The 18,792-nt window shown below is 37.2% G+C and overlaps 1 long non-coding RNA gene and 1 pseudogene across 2 annotated transcripts in view; one reads left to right on the top strand and one right to left on the bottom strand.

Moving 5' to 3' along the window:
* The window catches only part of LOC306668296, a 547,020-nt gene that overhangs the window by 442,597 nt on the left and 85,631 nt on the right, over positions 1-18,792 (bottom strand). The window lies entirely within an intron of this gene.
* Positions 1,954-18,691, top strand: LOC306668881 (annotated as a pseudogene). Its single transcript has 2 exons — positions 1,954-2,706; positions 18,585-18,691. The product of its transcript is annotated as an uncharacterized misc_RNA (transcript).

Here is an 18,792-nt window from a genome sequence, read left to right as displayed (position 1 = left end):
TCCAAATAGCACCATAGCCTGCAGCCAAGTTCTTTGCATATGGGAATTTGGAGGGACATTTTAGATCCAAGCCATAATAGGGTGCATGCCAGGACCAGGCAACCTTGCTGGATTAAGATATTTATTAAAGCATCATTTATTCATTGAGATTCAATATTATAAAACATATGTAATACTGTTTTATTTACTAAGAGAATACCAAATCAATCAAAAAGACAAAACTAAAATTATCTTTCAAAAGTTTATGATCTGTTTAGGGTAATAAAATTTATAGGAATAAATTGATATACCCATATATGCCAATGTGTGGAAGAGTAAAACAATTCAAATTATAGGACTTCAGAGATTTAGTATGGACTGGAATGGTTTGTCTATTCCTCATGAAGGAGGTGGGATTTAACCTAGATCCTCAATGATGAAAAGGCTCTGGAGAGAAAAGAGAAAATTTCATGAGGAAAACCTAGTCTATGCTGTAGCTTAGAATAATAAAAAAGCATGGCATGTTTCACAGAATAACAAAGAATTCATTCATTCTGGAGTGGAGAGCTCATTATGTTGGATAGAAGGAAGTAATAAAATTGGATAGGAACTTTGGGAACAAAGTAATATGAATCTTAAAAGGTAGCCTAAGGAGTTTGTGCTTTGTTCTATAGTTAATGAAAAGTCAGAGGGTTTGATCAGGATACTACATAAAATAATTGTTTTAAGAATATTAAATTTTAGCTGAGAGAAAAGATTGAATTTGCAGGAAAAATAGGGCAGAGAGACAGCAGTCATCTTTCTGGCTTGATCTGAAATCAAGCAGATCATGATCTCATTTGGTTTCCTTCCTCAGGGAGAAAATACTGATTTGGGTAAATGAATAGTAATCAGCTTGGCAGTTATTTTTCTTACTCTAAATTAACAAATTGACTTTTTCATACAACCAAATCTTTGTTGTTTGGACTGCATGAGTATCTTCTTACAGTAAATTTTAAGCAACTGTGCAGTTTTGTTATTTAATACTAAAAACAACAATAATTATAGACACCAACAATTATTTAGCACTGAACTATGTGCCAGGCATTGTGCCAAGGCTTTAAGTTATTTCAATTCCACTTCACAAAAAGGAAGAAACTGAAACTTAGAGAAATAAAGTAACTTACCCAAGGTCATATCACTTGACAGCTGAACTATTGAACATCACTATGGCACTATTTATATTAATCAAATAGTTTTATAATAGTGTGTTCTATTTTTAATATAGTATTTTCACGTATTTGACATTTATAAAAACCACCAGTAACAACACTTGAGTATTATATCAACTGAGCTGCAAAAACAAAAAAATCCCTACAGTAACAAACTTGTAGGGGCCTTTACCAAACATTGATCTTCATTACTACAAATGACCTTTTAAATTGCATGATTAAAGTAAAATATCTTCATAGTTTCAATTTATTCTGTTTTACAAATGTGTTATTCATGTGTTGTCTCTACATTTTGGAATGTTTTCAATAAGTTAATACATGCATGCCATGCCAACTATTACTCAGTTACCCCAGAGAATTCATCAGGATTTATAGGTACAAAAAGCAATTTTTTTTCAAAAATTTTATAAACAAACACTGAGACCCCAATATATGATTGACGCAAAAGTAATGATGTTATTATAAATTTTAAAGAACTGAATGTACTATGCTTTCACAAAAAGCATGAAGTGTTAATGCATTACTACTCCCTATGTAGTATACCAAACAAGAGGTATTTTTGAGAAGAAGAGCTGGGAAGAGGGAGGCAGAAGAAGTGGAGGCAGAGCCAGAGCAGGAGCCAGAGAAAGAGCCCAAGGCCACCAGAGCCCAAGCCAGAGCCCAAGTCAGTTGCTGGAGCCAAGCGCGCTCTGAAGCCATGCAGAGCCAACCAAACAAGCCCTCCCGCCACCAGGACCCAGCTGGAGAGGCAGTGACCCCTCACCTGCATTACCAACAACCGACAACCGGACTGTGGATTAGCCTGCTGGTCAGACCCCCAGTCAGACTTTAGTCAGCCTTTGATGAGGGCTGGTCCTCTGGAAGACACCTTCAACAGCAGTACCAGGAGAGCTACCATGACTGATAACTACACATCCACTCCTACAGCCAAACCCAAGCAGGCTGAGGCCTCCAAGAAGTCCACAGACCACCCCAACTATTCAGACATGATCGTGACTGCCACCCAGGCCCAGAAGAACCACACTGGCTCCTTGCACCAATCCATCTAGAAGTGTATCAAGAATCTCTACAAGGTGGGTGAGATAAGAATGCTGACTCCCAGCTCAAGTTGTTAATCAAGTGCCTGGTAACCACTGTTGTTATCAAGCAAACCAAAGGTGTAGGTGCCTCAGGAGCCTTCTGTCTGGCCAAGAGCAAGGAGCCCAAGAGGTCAGTGGCCTTCAAAAAGACCAAGAAGGAAATCAAGAATGTGGCCATGCCAAAGAAGTCAACCAATCCCAAGAAGGATGCCTCCAAAACTCCAAGAAAGAAGCCCAAAGTCCCCCAACCCCCAGTCAAGAAGGCCAAGAACAAGCTGGCTACCATGCCCAAGAGAACCAGAACCCAAGGTTGTCAAAGCCAAGCCCATCAATGTGTCCGAGCCCAATAAGGCTCAAAGCCAAGTCCAGTGCCAAGAGGGCTGACAAGAGTGACAATGAAGGCTTTTCTTATGGACACTCCTTCCTCCCTATTTTCTGTAAATACTTTTCTCCTTTCTTGTATCTTGATTATCATCTGCAATCCTTTGCCCCATTATATTCTTGTCATTGGCTCTTTGCGGTACAAAATCCATGGATATTTGTCACCGCTTGCAGCAACAACTTGCACGGGTCTTATGGGTGGTGGACTGGAAACTGAGCTACTTCTATCTTTCTCTTTAGTGCAATGCTTTCTTGCTTGTTTGTTTATAAAGGATAGAGGAAATGAGGTTTACTTGCTTTGAGAGGAGAGAGAGACTTTGCTTAAGAGAGAAAGGGACCTTGAGAGAAGGACAGGCTTTACTTAGAGTTTAGAGGAAGAGAGACTTGCTACGCCTCACTTAAGGTCTTCTTCTTACTGGTGTGTCCTGCATCCTGTAAACTAAGGGTGCGTCTACCTAAGGTGCTTTAGTGATGCGTCTTAGTTCTCCGTTCTGCTAGCTGCCGCCACTTTTCCCTACTAGCTGCTGCATTCTTCTTTCTACTTGCCGCTGTGTGTCTTCTTTCTGTTTGCCACCTCTTCTGCTCGCTGCTCCTGTGTTTTTTTCTACTAGCTGCTGTGCTGCGCTGTCTCGCTCCGCCTACGCTTATATCACCTCCAGGAGGCAGAGAGCAGGGGCACGCCTCTTAGCAAAGATTAGCAAGACGCTAGATGTCTGAGCAGGCACAATTAGGAGTGCTTGAGAACACATGCGCATACACTGTGCGTGGACGATAAATCACCTGAGTGTGCTTATGTCAATTAACCTCCACGCTGCCGATGGGATCAGGCGCCGATGTGATCAGGTGCCGCCCTGGCGCGGTCAACATGGCACAGCCCCCAACAGTTCTGACTTTATAAGAGACAGAATTTGAATTCCTTAGGAATTGTGGAGTAATTCCCTTTTCCTTAACCAGTTGTGCAAGGACAGCAACTACAAATCTTATCTGTGTAATGATGAGGATGTACTTATATTTTGTTTTGTTGGTTTGCTTATAATCTTACAGGGTAAGGGATTTGTGTGTGTGTGTGTGTGTTTGGGTGGTTTCTTTGCTGTGAAGGTAGACAGGGGAAGAACAGAACAGCCAAGGCAGTTTGTTCTGGCTAGATGAGAGGGAACCCAGGAACTGTAGGGATTTTAGTAGTACCTTTAAGTCTTTTAAGTTGAGAGTTTCAAAACCTTTCAGGGAGGAAGGGTGCAGCCACCAGCAGCAAAGGAAGGAGGTAGAAAAAACTCTCCCTGGGCTGACCTCCCAGTGAGCAGTGGCAGGGCCAAGCCCAGTTTCCTTCTCACTTTTGTTAATCTGCTCTTATGGCCTTTCTGTTTTCTTAGGGAAGGGGAGGGAGTCCAAATGACAGCTGGTTGTGAGAAGCTAAAGCTTCTGATAGTAGAAACTAGCCATTGGAGGGTGTTTGTGGCTTTACAAAGTCCTCCGTTAAATGGGAGTGGAAACTTTTGGGGAAGAGGTGGGAATCAGTCAGCCAAGTGCTTCAATGTGCCCTGTTGAAACGCTGGGGTTTTCCATATCATTGATGGATTGTGTCCTATGAGGACTTTTTAGTTGTCTCTCCTGCATAAGATGTGACTTTATCTGTCTCACTAGCCACTTAAAAACCTTCCAACCTCTTTTTACTTTTTTCTTTTTTTAAAACTTTTTTTTTGTTTTTAGTTGTAGGTGGACACAATACCTTTATTTTATTTATTTATATGGTCCTGAGGATCAAATCCAGTGCCTCACACATTTGAGGCAAGTACTTTACCACTGAGCTACAACCCCAGCCCCTCTTTTTACTTATGAGTCTTTTATAAGTAGTTGCAGACAGGGAGGGGAAGGGGCAGGAAGTAGACAGTAAGACAATACAGTTGATTTTGAATTTGCTAAGTAGTTTTAGAGACTAAGTTTGTGCGTCTGTGTGTGTGTGTATGCCTGTCTAGGGATGCTACTTAATTTTATACACTGGGAACTGAGAGAAAAAAAAAAAAAACTATACAGTTGTTTTCCTCTTATTTTTAATAAAATAGGAAAATAATGCACTGTGTTTTCCACACACATACACACTTTTTTTTTTTTTTTTTGAACAAGTGTTATTTGTGCCAGGAAAAGATTTGTTGCTGCCTCTGCATATCTGAATGCAAAAATGAAAAATTGTTGGTTCTGGGTTTACAAATAAATTGTAGTGAGTAATCAGGTGCATGGCACATGCTTGTAATCCCAGTGACTCAGGAGACTAAAACAAGAGGATTACAAGTTCAAAGCCAGCCTCAGCAAAAGCAAGGCACTAAGAAACTCAGTGAGACTCTGTCTCTAAATAAAATACAAAATAGGGCTGGGATATGACTGGTACCAAAAAAAAAAAAAAAAAATTGTAGTGAGTAAGCAAGTACAAAAATGTGCAATCTATGAATAACAAGAATCAACTGTGTTAATCTAAAAATGTATTGATTGATTTGTCTCACAAAATAAAAGTCATTCTATTCACATTACCCAGAGATTTGCTTTTTTCCTCTTAACAGCTCATAGATATTCTGGGAAGGGGGTGAGGAAGGGAGGAATGGAGAGAGAGGATAGTTAATGGGTAAAGGGGTGCAATTGAGTAGAAGGAATAAATTCTAATGTTCTGTAGCACAGTCAGGTAACTACATTTGACAATAATTACTTCAAAACAATTAGGAAGAATTTTGAATGTCCCTGTTTTAGTCAGCTTTTTCACTGATATGACTAAAGAACCCGACTAGAACGACCATAGCAGAGGAAAAGTTTATTTGAGGTCTCAAGGTTTCAGAGGTCTTAGGCCATAGAAGGTCAGCTCCATTCCTCAGGGCTCAAGGTGAGGCAGAAGGAAGCAGCTCACATGGTGATCAGGAAAGAGAGAGAGAGAGAGAGAGAGAGAGAGAGAGAGAGAGAGAGAGAGGAGAGAGAGAGAGAGAGAGAGAGAGAGAGAGAGAGAGAGAGAGAGAGAGAGAGAGAGAGAGAGGAGAGAGAGGAGAGAGAGAGAGAGAGAGAGAGAGAGAGAGAGAGAGAGAGAGAGAGAGAGAGAGAGACTTCACTCTCCAGATATAAAATACATACCCCATAGCCACACCCCAAATGAACCACTTCCTCCAGCTATACCCCAGGTGCCTCCAGATAACACTCAGTTAATCCCATCAGGGATTAATTCACTGATTAGGTTAAGGCTATAACATGATCATTTCTCCTCCAAACCTTCTTGCAGTGTCTCACACATGAGTTTTTGGGAGACACCTCACATCCAAACCAAAACATTCCCCAACACAAAGAAGTGATAAATTTCTTGCCACTTACCCTGATGTGATCATTACACATTGTATTCACCTGTAGACATGTCATACTTTGGGCTGAAAGTATAGTTCAGTGGTAGAGCACTTCTCAAGCCCTTTGGTCAGTCCTTGGCACTGAAAAAAATCATATTTTGTCCTATAAATATGTATAATCATTATGCATCAATTAAAATTAAAATATATTAAAAATCAATGGTAAAGTGTGAGAAATCTAACTTGCTATGGGGGATTAAGAACAGCCATTGACCAGTAAGTGACTTTTGCTAGCACATGAACAATATCATATGTAGCCATGCTAAAATTCTAAAACTAGAGAAAAGTCTTAACAGTATTGTCAGGGACTGTACATTTTGAGGATAATGGATTTCACTTTACTAAACAAATAAATGACCTAACAAAAAAATTAACCACCTACATGAGAGGTTCAGTTACTAGAAATGTTTAGAATATATTATTTATAAGTCAGCTTTAACAATTATATTATAAGCAAATAATTATAGAATGTGATTCCTATACTGGAAAGATAGAAACTAGTCTCCGAAGGAGGCTCAGATGGTGGATGTTATGGCTTAGATATGAGGTGTCCCAAAAATGCTCCATGTCAGTAATTAATCCATTCATATAGATTAACTGGGTGGTAACTGTGGGCAGGTAGGGTTTGGCTGGACAGATGAGTCACTCAGAGCACCTTTAGGGTATACATTTTGACCATGGTGAGCAGAGCGCTCCCTCTCTCTCTCTCTCTCTCTCTCTCTCTCTCTCTCTCTCTCTCTCTCTCTCTCTCTCTCCTTTCTTCTTAGTGTCCATGTCCCAAACTGCTTTCCATTTGCCATGCCCTTCTGCCATGATGTTCTGCCCTACCTGGGGCCCAGAGCTATGGAGTCTATCATCTATGGATTGAGACCTCTGAAACCTTGAGCCAAAATACACATTAACTCCTTTAGTTGTTCTTTTCAGGTATTTTGGTCACAGCAACATAAAAGCTGATACTTCAGAGCCACTTTTATAAACTTATTGTAAGAACTAATAAAATTGTGTATAAAGATTGAAAAAAGATGATAATATGATAATATCTCATCAAATAGATGGTAAAGATAGATATAATTAAAGATTTTTTTGAAAACCAAATAGCATTTATGAATATAAAAATACACTATAGGCTAGGTATGGAGGCACACACCAGTAATCCCAGCAGCTCAGGTGCCTGAGGTAATAGGATCATAATTTAAAGGCCAGCCTCAGTAACTTAGCAAGGCCCTAAGTAAATTAGCAAGACCCCATCTAAAAACAAAAATATACAAAAGGGTTGAGGATGTGGCTGAGTTGTTAAGCACCCTTGGGTTCAATCTCCAGTACCAAAAAAAAAAATACACTAAAGGAATTCAACATTAACTTTCATCTGATAGAAGAAGCAGGATCAAGCAACAAAAGGGGGATGAAGAAAAGGGAAGAGGAATGGTATTTAGGAAAGACAGTAGAATGAATTAGATATAACTTTCCTTTGCTCATATATGAACAAATGACCAATGTAACTCCATTTTATGTACAACCACAAGAGTAGGGTCCTTATTGGAATGGGTGGTACACCATGTATGTATTATATGTCAAAATGCACTCTATGTCATGTATATCAACAAACAACAAGTAAAAAAAGAGTGTACAAGATTTCTGCATCCGCAATGAAATTAGATATAAGATGTATGGGATATTAAGAGATTAATAAAATCAAACAATGCCATCCTAAATAACTAATCATTATAAAATAAAATTAAGGCAAAATTATAAATTAATTTGAAATTAATTAAAATGATTAGAAAACATACAGAAATACAAGAGAAAAGTATGCAGCTAGTAATGTCTTGTGTTAGCTTCTATCACTAACAACATAACTGAGATACTCACCTTAAAAGGAATATCATTTTGACTAATGTTTTGGCAGTTCAGTCCATGATTACTGTGCCCTGTTGCTTTTGGCTTACAATAAGGTAGAAGTATGTGATGGAGATCACATGGTAGATCAAAGCTGCTCACCTTGTGATGGCCAGGAAATAGAGAGAGAGGAATGGTCTAGGTTTTCAATATCCCCTTTCAGGGCATGACTCCATTGACCTATTTCTTCAACTAGATCCTACCTCCTAGTGCTTCTACCTCCTAGTGCTTCTACCTCCTCCCAATAGCACCACCAGCTGGGGACACATAAACTTTTGAGGGACACTTATGATGCAAAACATAACGTTCCATTCCTGGTTTTCCAAAGGCTCATGTCCTTCTCACACTGTAAAATGCATTCAGTTCACCTCTAAGAGTTCCCATACTCTTTGCAATTACAGGATTGCTCAACACTCAAAGTAAAATGTTCCTATAAAATGCAAGCCAAACTCTTAGCTGTGAGTCCCTGTAAAATCAAAAAGAAAATGACATACTTCCATGACACAGTGGCAGAAGATAAATATTCCCATTACCAAAGGGAGGAAGAGGAAAATAACATGGAGGAATCATACTAAAAACCAAGACTAAGATTCAGCAGAGCAAAAATCAATCCTATAGTTGTTCCACATTTACCATCTAGGACACATGATGGCAGAAAATTAGATTGAAAGCACTTGAGCAGCCCAGGCCTACAGCCTTGTTGGCTGCATTCCCCATGACCTCCCTCTTATGCTTGCTCTGATCCAGCAACACACTGCTTGGGCTCCCAGACTTTCCTTTGAAATCTCAATGGAACCACCTGTAACTCTATAACTCATGCATTCTGCATCCGTGTAAAACCAGCACAACACTAAAGACATGAAAGTATGTCACTGGCAAAAACAGTAACATAAATCCACATGAATTATGGATGCAGCAACTTCTGGAGTACTTGGCTAACTGAACACTTGGAAATGCATCCTGGGGAAATAATTTCCTAGGTGGTGATTCAGTGCAAATAGTGTGAAAAGAACTGTCCCTCTCTCTCTCTCTCTCTCTCTCTCCCCCCCCCCCCTTTACTCTCTCCCTCCCCCTTCCTCTCTCCCTCCCCCTCCCTCTCTCCCTCACTCCCTCTCTCCCCTTAAAAAAACTTAGAGCCACTAGTGGTATGGTCTTGCTGTTTCTTGAGAGGCCCTCAGGACATTTTCTTTATCTGTTTTCCCACTACTTTGTACTTTTTTTTTTTTTAAACAACCTTAATCTCTTAAAAACTGTACCCTATGTGGCCTCAACTTTAAACTCACTTATTTTCTGATCAAACTGAAAGTGTTTCACATCTTTCTTCTCTGGTTTTTGCTCCTAATCCCCACTGTAAATTTGGCTAAAATCACCAATAACATCCATTTTGAGCTTGAATGTTGTATTACCTTGAAATTTATTCCATATCTGTTCTGTCACCTTTAAACTCAGACTCATACACAGTCTAAGGGCATGGACAAAAATATAGACAATATCTTTGCCAGAATGAAGCACATGTGACCTGTAGTTCTATTTGTGATAGACATAATTTCCATCTGAAACTTCATCAACATGGGCTTTACTGTTAAAGTTCCTAATCAACATTCTGACATTTTTAGTTCTCCCCAACCCTAGAAATAGCCGTTATTCCCCACTTCTACCATTCTAGGCTTTCTCTGCCTACTTCTTCAAATTTTCCCAAACTCCTGAATACCAATTCCACATACTTCTCTGCCATCATCACATATAGGCATGGCAGTGGCACCCCTACTGGTACCAATTTTCTGCATTCATCAGAGTTCTATTACTGTGACAAACTACACAGGATAATCAACTTATTAAGAATAAAGTATTTTGACTCCTGGTTTCAGAATGTGGCCAACTTGACTTGTTGCCTTGGGCCTTGGCAAGTCAAAACATCATGTCAGGGAGTGCATGGCACTGTGGGAAGATTTTAAATTACTAATTTACTTACAGATCACATATCAGCATTAAGTGGGATTTATTATATTTCTATAGTATTGTCTAAATATCCAGTAATCATTCAATGTAACATTAATACATTAATGCCAATAGAAAATGGAAAAACAAAACTAATATACAATCAACTCAATGGTCACAAAATAATTATTTGACAATATTCAGTAACTTTCATTGATGGGGAAAAAATATTCAACCCAATAGGAAGAAAAGGAAGCACCTGTAGTCTAATAAAAAAATCTAATCTAACAATACAATTAACATCCTGGTAATGGTGATAATGTATATTTCCTCTCTGAGAAATGAAAAAATAGGTATGTACACTCTCCTCATTATGATGTAAGTTTAATGAAAGGAATTAGTAAAGAAAAGGAAGAAAAAGTACCAGATCAGGAAACAGGAAAATATATTAAGTTCCACATGATATGTTCTCTGTATAGGTTCTGAAATCAAACTTGCATCTAAGGTCAACTGGTTTTCCACTAGTAATCCCAGTTACCATATAAAAGAATTAATCTTTTCAGAAAATTGTTCTAGGAAAATTAGATATCCATATAGAAAAGATCAACTTGGCCCTCCAGCTCCACCGTATGCATCCTATTATCAGGATGGATAATCAACATAAATTTAAGTGATAATACTATACTCATATAAAAACACAGGATAGGCAATACATATTTTCAAAATCTACTCAAAATCACAAGTAACAAACAAAATAAATTGGACTTTGTGAAAATTGAATTAACAGTTTCTTCATTCAAAAAGCATCAACTATGGAAGTGAAAAGAGAACCCCACAGAATGAGAAAAAATATGTTTAAATCTTATACATGACAAGAGATTCGTACTTAAAATATACAAGAACGTTTATACTCTCTAGTAAAAGATAACACAATCAAGACATCAGAGAAGTAATGTGAATTCACATTTTCCCAAAAAAGCCATACAATGGGCAACGAGCACATGAAAGAATGATAGTCACTAGTAAAATGCAAATCAAAATCATGCTGAGGACAGCAATGATCCAAAAGGTAGAAAACAACAAATGTTGAGGGAAGTGGGGCAAATCGGGGTGATCATACATTGCTGGTCAGCACATAAAATAGCCTCTTCAGATATCATTTTGGTGGGTCTTCAAAATGCTACATATAGAGTTACCACAAGACTTGGAAACTTAAGTCATAGGTGTATATAAGAGAACTAGAACTCAATCAATATAAAAATATGTACATAGAAGTTTATAGCCCCATTATTCATGAGTCAAACAGTAGAAACAAGATAAATAGTAAGTTATAAGATTCAATGAACAAAATCTGGCCTATCCGTTTGTAGGTTTTCAAGTATTTGGGGGCTGGTCAAGGAAACATGTAATCAAGAGAAGTGGTAACCCATAAGTTTTATTGGTGGTGCTCGCACAGGGTTCCCTTGCATATTCAGACCACCCAGAGGATTCAGGTAGGGACCATTGTTCAGAAGGGAAGAAGGCAAGGGAACACCCAGAAATAGGAGTTTCAGAGAAGTGGTTTACATATTTAAGTGTTATCACTCAACTTCATGACCAGCAGTCTCTGTTCGAATGAGATTGAAAAGGATGCAGAAGTTTAGGTCTGATAACCACAAGGATCTAGTTTGCCCTTTATTAACAGTTATGACTTAAAGTTTTGCAAAGCAATTAAATGAGGTGTTAATTAAATAGATAAAAATGTACCTATTTGGGTTATCATATAGGTACATATATAATATACATAAATATACATTATATACATAATACATAAATAATATAAATTATTCTCTTTAGGTTTCATTTTCTAATTATATATTACTCTATTACACTCTTGCAGATGTTGATGCTCATTGTTGACTTCCTTATTTTAATTCACCACAGAGGAGGGGATCTCATGAATGGATTTAAATTGTTATTTCAGAGGGCTGACTACAAAAGAAGCATGTTAGGGTTACCCTAGCACATCCACCTTCCACCATGGTGGAAAAGGAGGACCCCCACTGGATGCCACACAACGGACTCACATAGGTAGACACCTTTCGGTATATAGTAGGGAGCTCTGACATCATCTTTCAGAACAAGGAACAGACCCTGAACTTCACTACCCATCATTAGAGGCTCTGAAGAAGTGTTCCCTGAGTGACTTGTTCATGCTCCTCACTCTTGTGAGTAATGAATACAGCATTTCAGCAGATGCCTGCTCTGATTTCAACTCTCAGAGACAGCAGATGGGTGATGGAACAATAAACACAGAAACCATACTTCTGGGACAGCTTCTGATCTTGGATCTTGATGTATCTTATCTCATGGAATTAGATCTAAAACCCTTTCTTATTTATTTACTTATTTATTATTCTTTTTGTTCTTTTACCTTCTCTCAGGAGTTGTTTCACTCTTAAAATAGGTAAAAATGTGTTCACACTGAACTCTAAAGGATGATGAGGAACCTTTCATTCTTATAGTTAGTACAATGACAGAGGAGGAAAAAGGATCTTAACATCTGTGCAACTGCTCTTCCTCACAGATAGCCTCAAGTGATAAATTAACTGTCCTCTATCTGCTGCTGTGAACACAGACAAATATTGACTTTGACAGATACTGGGCTTTTCTTTAATTTCATAAATCACTTTGTGTTCCCTCTCTATTGCCATGAGAATCCTTACTAATTTTTATGAAGCTAATCATTTATTACTTTTTTTTTTTTTTTTTTTTTTTGCGGTACTGGGGATCGAACCCAGGGCCTTGTGCATGCAAAGCGAGCACTCTACCAACTGAGCTATCTCCCCAGCCCCATTTATTACTTTTTAAACAACCAAAAAAAAATTTTCCAAAATTAGATTTTTTTTCTTGGAAGGATACTGTTTATAATTCAACTCTCAGCAATATACTATTTACAAAGTTAAGGTTTTTCTACATAAATATACACTTAAATTTAGTGGTATCATTATGTGGCAAGTTTTCTGATTTATATACAAATTTTGGGTTTAATAAAGTTTTTATGTACAATCCTGGTCATTTCACTTAATATTAGCACATGTTAGGCTTTTAATGACAGAACATGACTTATCAATGGGAATGTTTCTTAAAGAAGTTCAACTCCCTCTGTTGCTTGGTTCTTTCCCTTCTACCTAAGTAATTTTTTTTTTTTTTTTTTTTTTTTTTTTTTTTTTTGCTTCATCTCTATGATCAGGTATTGAAATCAAGGCTTCTCTGATGGTCATATAAATCAACTTGACTGGGACACAGGGTGTCCTAATATTCAATTAAATTTTATTCTGGGTATTTCTGTGAGGGTGATTCTGGATGAGATTCACATTTGAATCAGTAGACTGTGCTCTCTGATGTGGGTGAGCCTCGTACAATCCATCAAAGGCCCAAAGAGAACGGAGGTTGAGAAGTCCCAATCTTTGCCTTTGAGTTGGCTCATCAATCTTCTTCTGCCTTCAGACCTGGACTAAGACTGGATTTTACACCATCAGGTCCTCTGGTTCTCATGTCTTCAAGACTATACTGGACCTATACCTTCAACCCTCCAGGGTCCAGCTTGCTGATTACAGATCATGAGTCTTTTCAACCTCCATCATGAATGAGTCAATTCCTTATCATGAATATCAGTGTGTGTGTGTGTGTGCGTGCAATAATCTCTGTACCTCTGTCTCTCTCCCTTTATGTATGTGTGTGTGTATGTGTATTTATGTGTTTATGTTGTAGATATATCTATTTTTTTGTTTGTTTTCCTGAAGAATCCAGGCAATACAGCTTTTGTCATCTTTTAGGGGCTACGTATAAAGTAAAACTAGATTTCTTTACAGATTAACACATCTCTCAAGAAATCTGTCAAACTATGCTTTCATACTCACTCTTAACTGAAGGTTTCTGATATGGCAGAGAGAAATAGTTCTTCCATATCTAATTTGTTTCAGAAAGTTATATTTTGTATTCATTCAAGTTTACATCCTCTTGTAATGAAATATTTTGCAAATGCAATAACATGGATATTCAGGCATATGAAATAATGAAACTATGTAATTGAGGAAAGTCATGTCTTTTGTCAACTTAGGTTTTAATAATAAACATAATTCTGTCAAGATAATACAGTTTGAATCATTATAGTAAGGAAGAAAAATCAACAATGCATTTTTAAGCATAGCATTTACTGAAACTAATCCCAGACACAGTCCTTGATAAAACAGAAATTATAGTAGAGTGTTATTAAAAAAATTAGTTGCAATATACTGCCTTAAATGTTGAGAAGCTAGTCAGTTATAGAAATCTTGCAAGAAAATAGATGTAGCATCTATGCTATACTGTTGTGTTATACCAAATATTTATCTCTTATAGGAAAATAACATTCCTCCCACAGTTTCCACAAATACTTTGTGTTCAACAGATAGTACTATTTTGGTACTATTACTCTTTCCTACCTGTTCTCCCCCAGTGCATGAAGGATGTCAAAACTAGCCCCAAAGAAATGTCAGAGAACACAATTTCCATACTTCATGCTACAGATCTACTTAAGAGTCTTAAGACTTTGAGTTAAGTCATGGGCATGGGGCTATCTTCACTGTAAAAGGCTTTAATTCTGTATGACACTAAAGTAGGATATTAATTACTTGAGTAAAAATATTTTTTAAAACCTGATATATAAACAAAAATTTACAAGAATTTCATAACAATAAAAAGGTTGACAAAAGAAGAAGGTGATAATATAAATTTTGCTATGTGTACTACTATGATTTGCTTTTCCTCTAGATCTCCATAAGGAGATACACATGAAAATTTCTGCCCTGATTTTAGTGTAGACAATTAAAATAAACACATAAGTATACATCATTGTAGCAGCAGACATATAAATGAGTTCTAGGTATGAGATTCTATAAAGCAATCAAAAGTAATGAACTTGAGACATATGTGCCAACCCAATGGTGTTGAATGAAAATGAATTCAAATGCATAGAAAATGCATAGATAATATACATGACCAATCTGTTTACATAGCTAATAGAATCTATGAATCTCAAAACCCAGGACATCAATTTCAAAAAATATTGGTCATTTAATAGAATCAACAATTCAAATAAATTTGAACTATTCAAATAAATTTGAACTATAGATTCTGAACTATGTTTTTATTAAAGTCAGATCTATTCCTAAATGCAAAATATTTTGAAGATTAATTGAAACTTAGTATTACAATGCAAGGTAAATTAATACTAAAGGCACATAAACTTTGGTCCCACCTGGTTGTCAGTTTTATAAAACTGCCACAAAATTAGTCTTCCTGCAAATTTGTGCAGTATACTTTGTCTTTAAAAAATACATGCACCATTTCCTGAGTTAGCTAGACCAGTCTGCACATGTTCAGAAATCCACAACCATATTCCAAATCTTAATTATAAACAAAGGATGGCAACATATGTTTAAATGCAAATAAGTCATGTCACAGTCAAAACAGCTATGAAAAATATTCAGTCACCAACAAGACATTACTTAGTGTTGACATTTATATGTTACATACCACAAAAGTGTGTACAAAAGGGTTGAGATTCCATAAGACTTTTCACATAGGGCTCAAACTTGCAGAAATCACTTTGTTGTCTTAAGAAATTAACACTCTGCATCTTGTTAATTTTAATTAATGCCTACATCCATAACTGAATCTGGACCAGAACTGTGATTAAGAAAGGCCAATTTTTTAAAAACACAATAAAGCCTAAAGTAGTAAAAACTAAAAATGCTGCATTATTCTTTCAATATCAAGCATCTTATTTGATTAAATAGCAAGAAATAAGATAAGCCAATCATTCAAAATACATTCCAAGCAGGAGAAACAAAAAAGTTAACCTTTTTACACACCCCTGCCTAAACATTTTAGCACCCATATAACAATGTGCCTACACAATCAATTCCTTTTTTCTAGTAAATACACAATATCAACACTAGTTTTGCTTTTTAAGGCATGTATGTCAACTAAGTTGAAAAAAATAAAGCAAAATGAAACTAAATTTTTAAACAGACAATAAAAATGTCTTTCCTATAAAACAAATGAAATATACCAGTTAATAACTCTTCCTTTACATATCCCATTTCATTTTATAACCATGAAATGATAACAACATGAAGAAAAAGGGGGAAACAGTATGAAAAACAAAAAACAAAAAAAAAAAAATCAAGCTCTGGTTCCCATTTTTCTGAACAGTCAGTAGGTGATGACACTGAAAAATGTGATTCACCCCCAATGCTCATCTCCCCTTTATTAAATTGTTGACTTAGAGAAAGACACTCTCACATGTTGGTTTTCACCAAGGTTATAATTATGAAGATCAATCAAAGTCCAAGGAGCTTCTTCCACCATTGCCATCTGAAGAGTGTCCATTTTGTGATCTTGAAAGACTTAAATGCTTTCACAGTGCCCCCAGTGTTAGCAAACTATGTTCACAGATCCTCTTCTGCTACTGAAGGAGATTGAAAGATTGCAGAATGAAGAAATATAACCCAAAATATATTCTGAAAATTTTGATATCCAGATTTCTTAAATGATGCAATGGGGAATTACCAAAATCTTTTGTTAGCCCTTGATCATCAAGTCCAGTTCAAGGCAGTTGTACCGTCTGATGTTTAGAGAGAGTAACATGAATAATTTTCCATACCTTTTCTGTCCCTTAAGATGATTCATGGCAGGGAGTTTCAAGATGGTGGACTAGAGGGGGGCTGCATTCCTTGTCGCTCAGTAACTCAGTATTCAAGCAGAGGAAATACTGTTTCTCTGCAGTAGGCACTGCCCAGGAATTCCTGGCTATTTATGCCATTCATCCACTGAATCACCTGCCATCTGCCAGCATATCACCTGCCTTTTGAGTATGGATCGCTCACTGACTGCCACAGCCTATCATCTGTCAATTGCCTCTTTGCCCGCCTCTTGCCTACCCATCATAAACCTTTCACCTACCCGTTGCCCACTGCCAGACGTTCACCTGCCTATTGTCTGAGTTAGCAGGCAGATAGCCTGCAGACCACCTGCTGCCCACTATTGCCTGGAGGTTCATTGTCACAATATCCTGTTGCTAAAATATGTCTTAGGAATGAAGAAGATCAGATCATATGGTGTCATTGCTACCAGAAAGAAAATTGGAGGGATTGATGGGGGTAGAGAGGAAGGGAATGCTTTGAAAAGATAGTCTCTGGGGCAAGGGCTGTAGATCAGTGACAGAGCAATTTTTACTTAGCATGTGTGAGGCACTGGGTTTCATCCTTAACACCACATAAAAATGAAAGAGAGTCCATCTATGACTACCAAAATATTTTTTTTAAAACAGTCTTTGAAGATGATATAGTCTCCTGGGTTTTTTTTGTTGTTGTTTGTTTGTTTGTTTTTTTGTTTTGTTTATTGAAATAAAATTCACATAACAGTCACCACTTTAAAATGTGAAATTGAGTGGTTTTTAGTATAATCACAGAGTTAGGCAACCATCACCACTGTCTAATTCCACCAAATTTTTATCACCCCAGAAGGAAACTCTGTACCCAGCTTCCTCTGCCTATTTGGGAAGCTTCTTATGAATGGAATCATAATATGTGTATGCTTCTTTTAGTGTAAGATTTTCATGGTCTGTTCATATTGTAGCATGTAGCAGTATTTCATTCCTTTTTTGACTGAGTGATATTCCATTGTATGGACATAGCACATTTATTTCTCCATTCATGAGTTGATTATAGTTTGAATTGTTTCCACATTGGTACTATTAGGAATAATAGTCCTCTGAATATTAATGTGCAGGGTTTTGTAGACATATTTTCATCCCCATTGAATATATTCTGAGGAATGGAATCACTGGGTCATTGCTGGTAACTCTTAACTTTTTGAGGGACTGCCAAACTATTTTCTAAAGTAGTTGGGCCATTTTATGTTTTCATTAGCACTATATGTGTATTTGATCTGCTTTCTCCATATACCCACCAACACTTTTTGACGACAACCATCCTAGTAGTTATGAAGTGGTATCTCACCATATTCTTCAGTCCTTGGATCTTGAACTGCTCACATTCTTGTTGCAGAGAGACAGTGTTCCATAGATAATAAGGAAACTGTACTTTCATGTGTTTCTAGCAATGGGAGATATACATGACCTTAGAGAGGTTACTTTCCTTGTTGAGATTTGACTTTTCTATCAGTTTTGATAGGAACTTCCACTCAGTCATCCAAAGAGATTTATCAAAATATATCATAATCTATTTTTTTCATGCAAGAGAGTTTATTAAGCAAACAGAGTGTCTCCTTGCAGAGTGAGAGAGAAAATAAGAGGAAAAGAGAGAGTGTGTGCAAAAGAGAGAGTGAAGTGGAGCTCATTATCTGTTTTATAGACTACTTTCTATCAAACAGACATCTGTCCTCCTTCAACATAGATTAAATTCTGGAAAATCTAAAGGGAAAGCCCTGGACAGAAAGTCAGGTCATGCATTTCTCCCACAACTATCTATCGCTGCTTCTATTTTGGGGGGACAGTATCATGTAATATTCTTCTCATTCTTACAGGATCAAAAATTAGTCTTTCTGATTTAATGAAATCCTAAACGTTGCATTTTGTAAACAAATCTGCAAAGTAGTTTCTTTTCAATGCTTTAAGAGCCCACTCAACTGAATTTTTCTGTAAATACACATGTACATTTATTATAATTCCCTTCTGACAGACCTTCAGGATTTATTCCACAAGACTGACCAGGATGTGGATGGGAAGCTGACCTACCAGGAAATTTGGAACTCCCTAAATTCTACCTTGCCAGAACCAGGAGCTTGAGAGCATTTGATTCCAATTTGAGATGGAAGATACTCATTTCTGGAGCTAAGAGTAGCTTTAGGTGTCTGCCCTCATCAGGCATATTTTAGGAATGGGTGTAT

Source organism: Sciurus vulgaris, assembly GCF_902686455.1.
Source record: "Sciurus vulgaris genome assembly, chromosome: 8".
NCBI classification, from domain to species: Eukaryota; Metazoa; Chordata; class Mammalia; order Rodentia; family Sciuridae; genus Sciurus; species Sciurus vulgaris.
The sequence above is the reverse complement of the archived record's forward strand: the minus strand, read 5'-3'. Positions and strand labels throughout refer to the sequence as shown.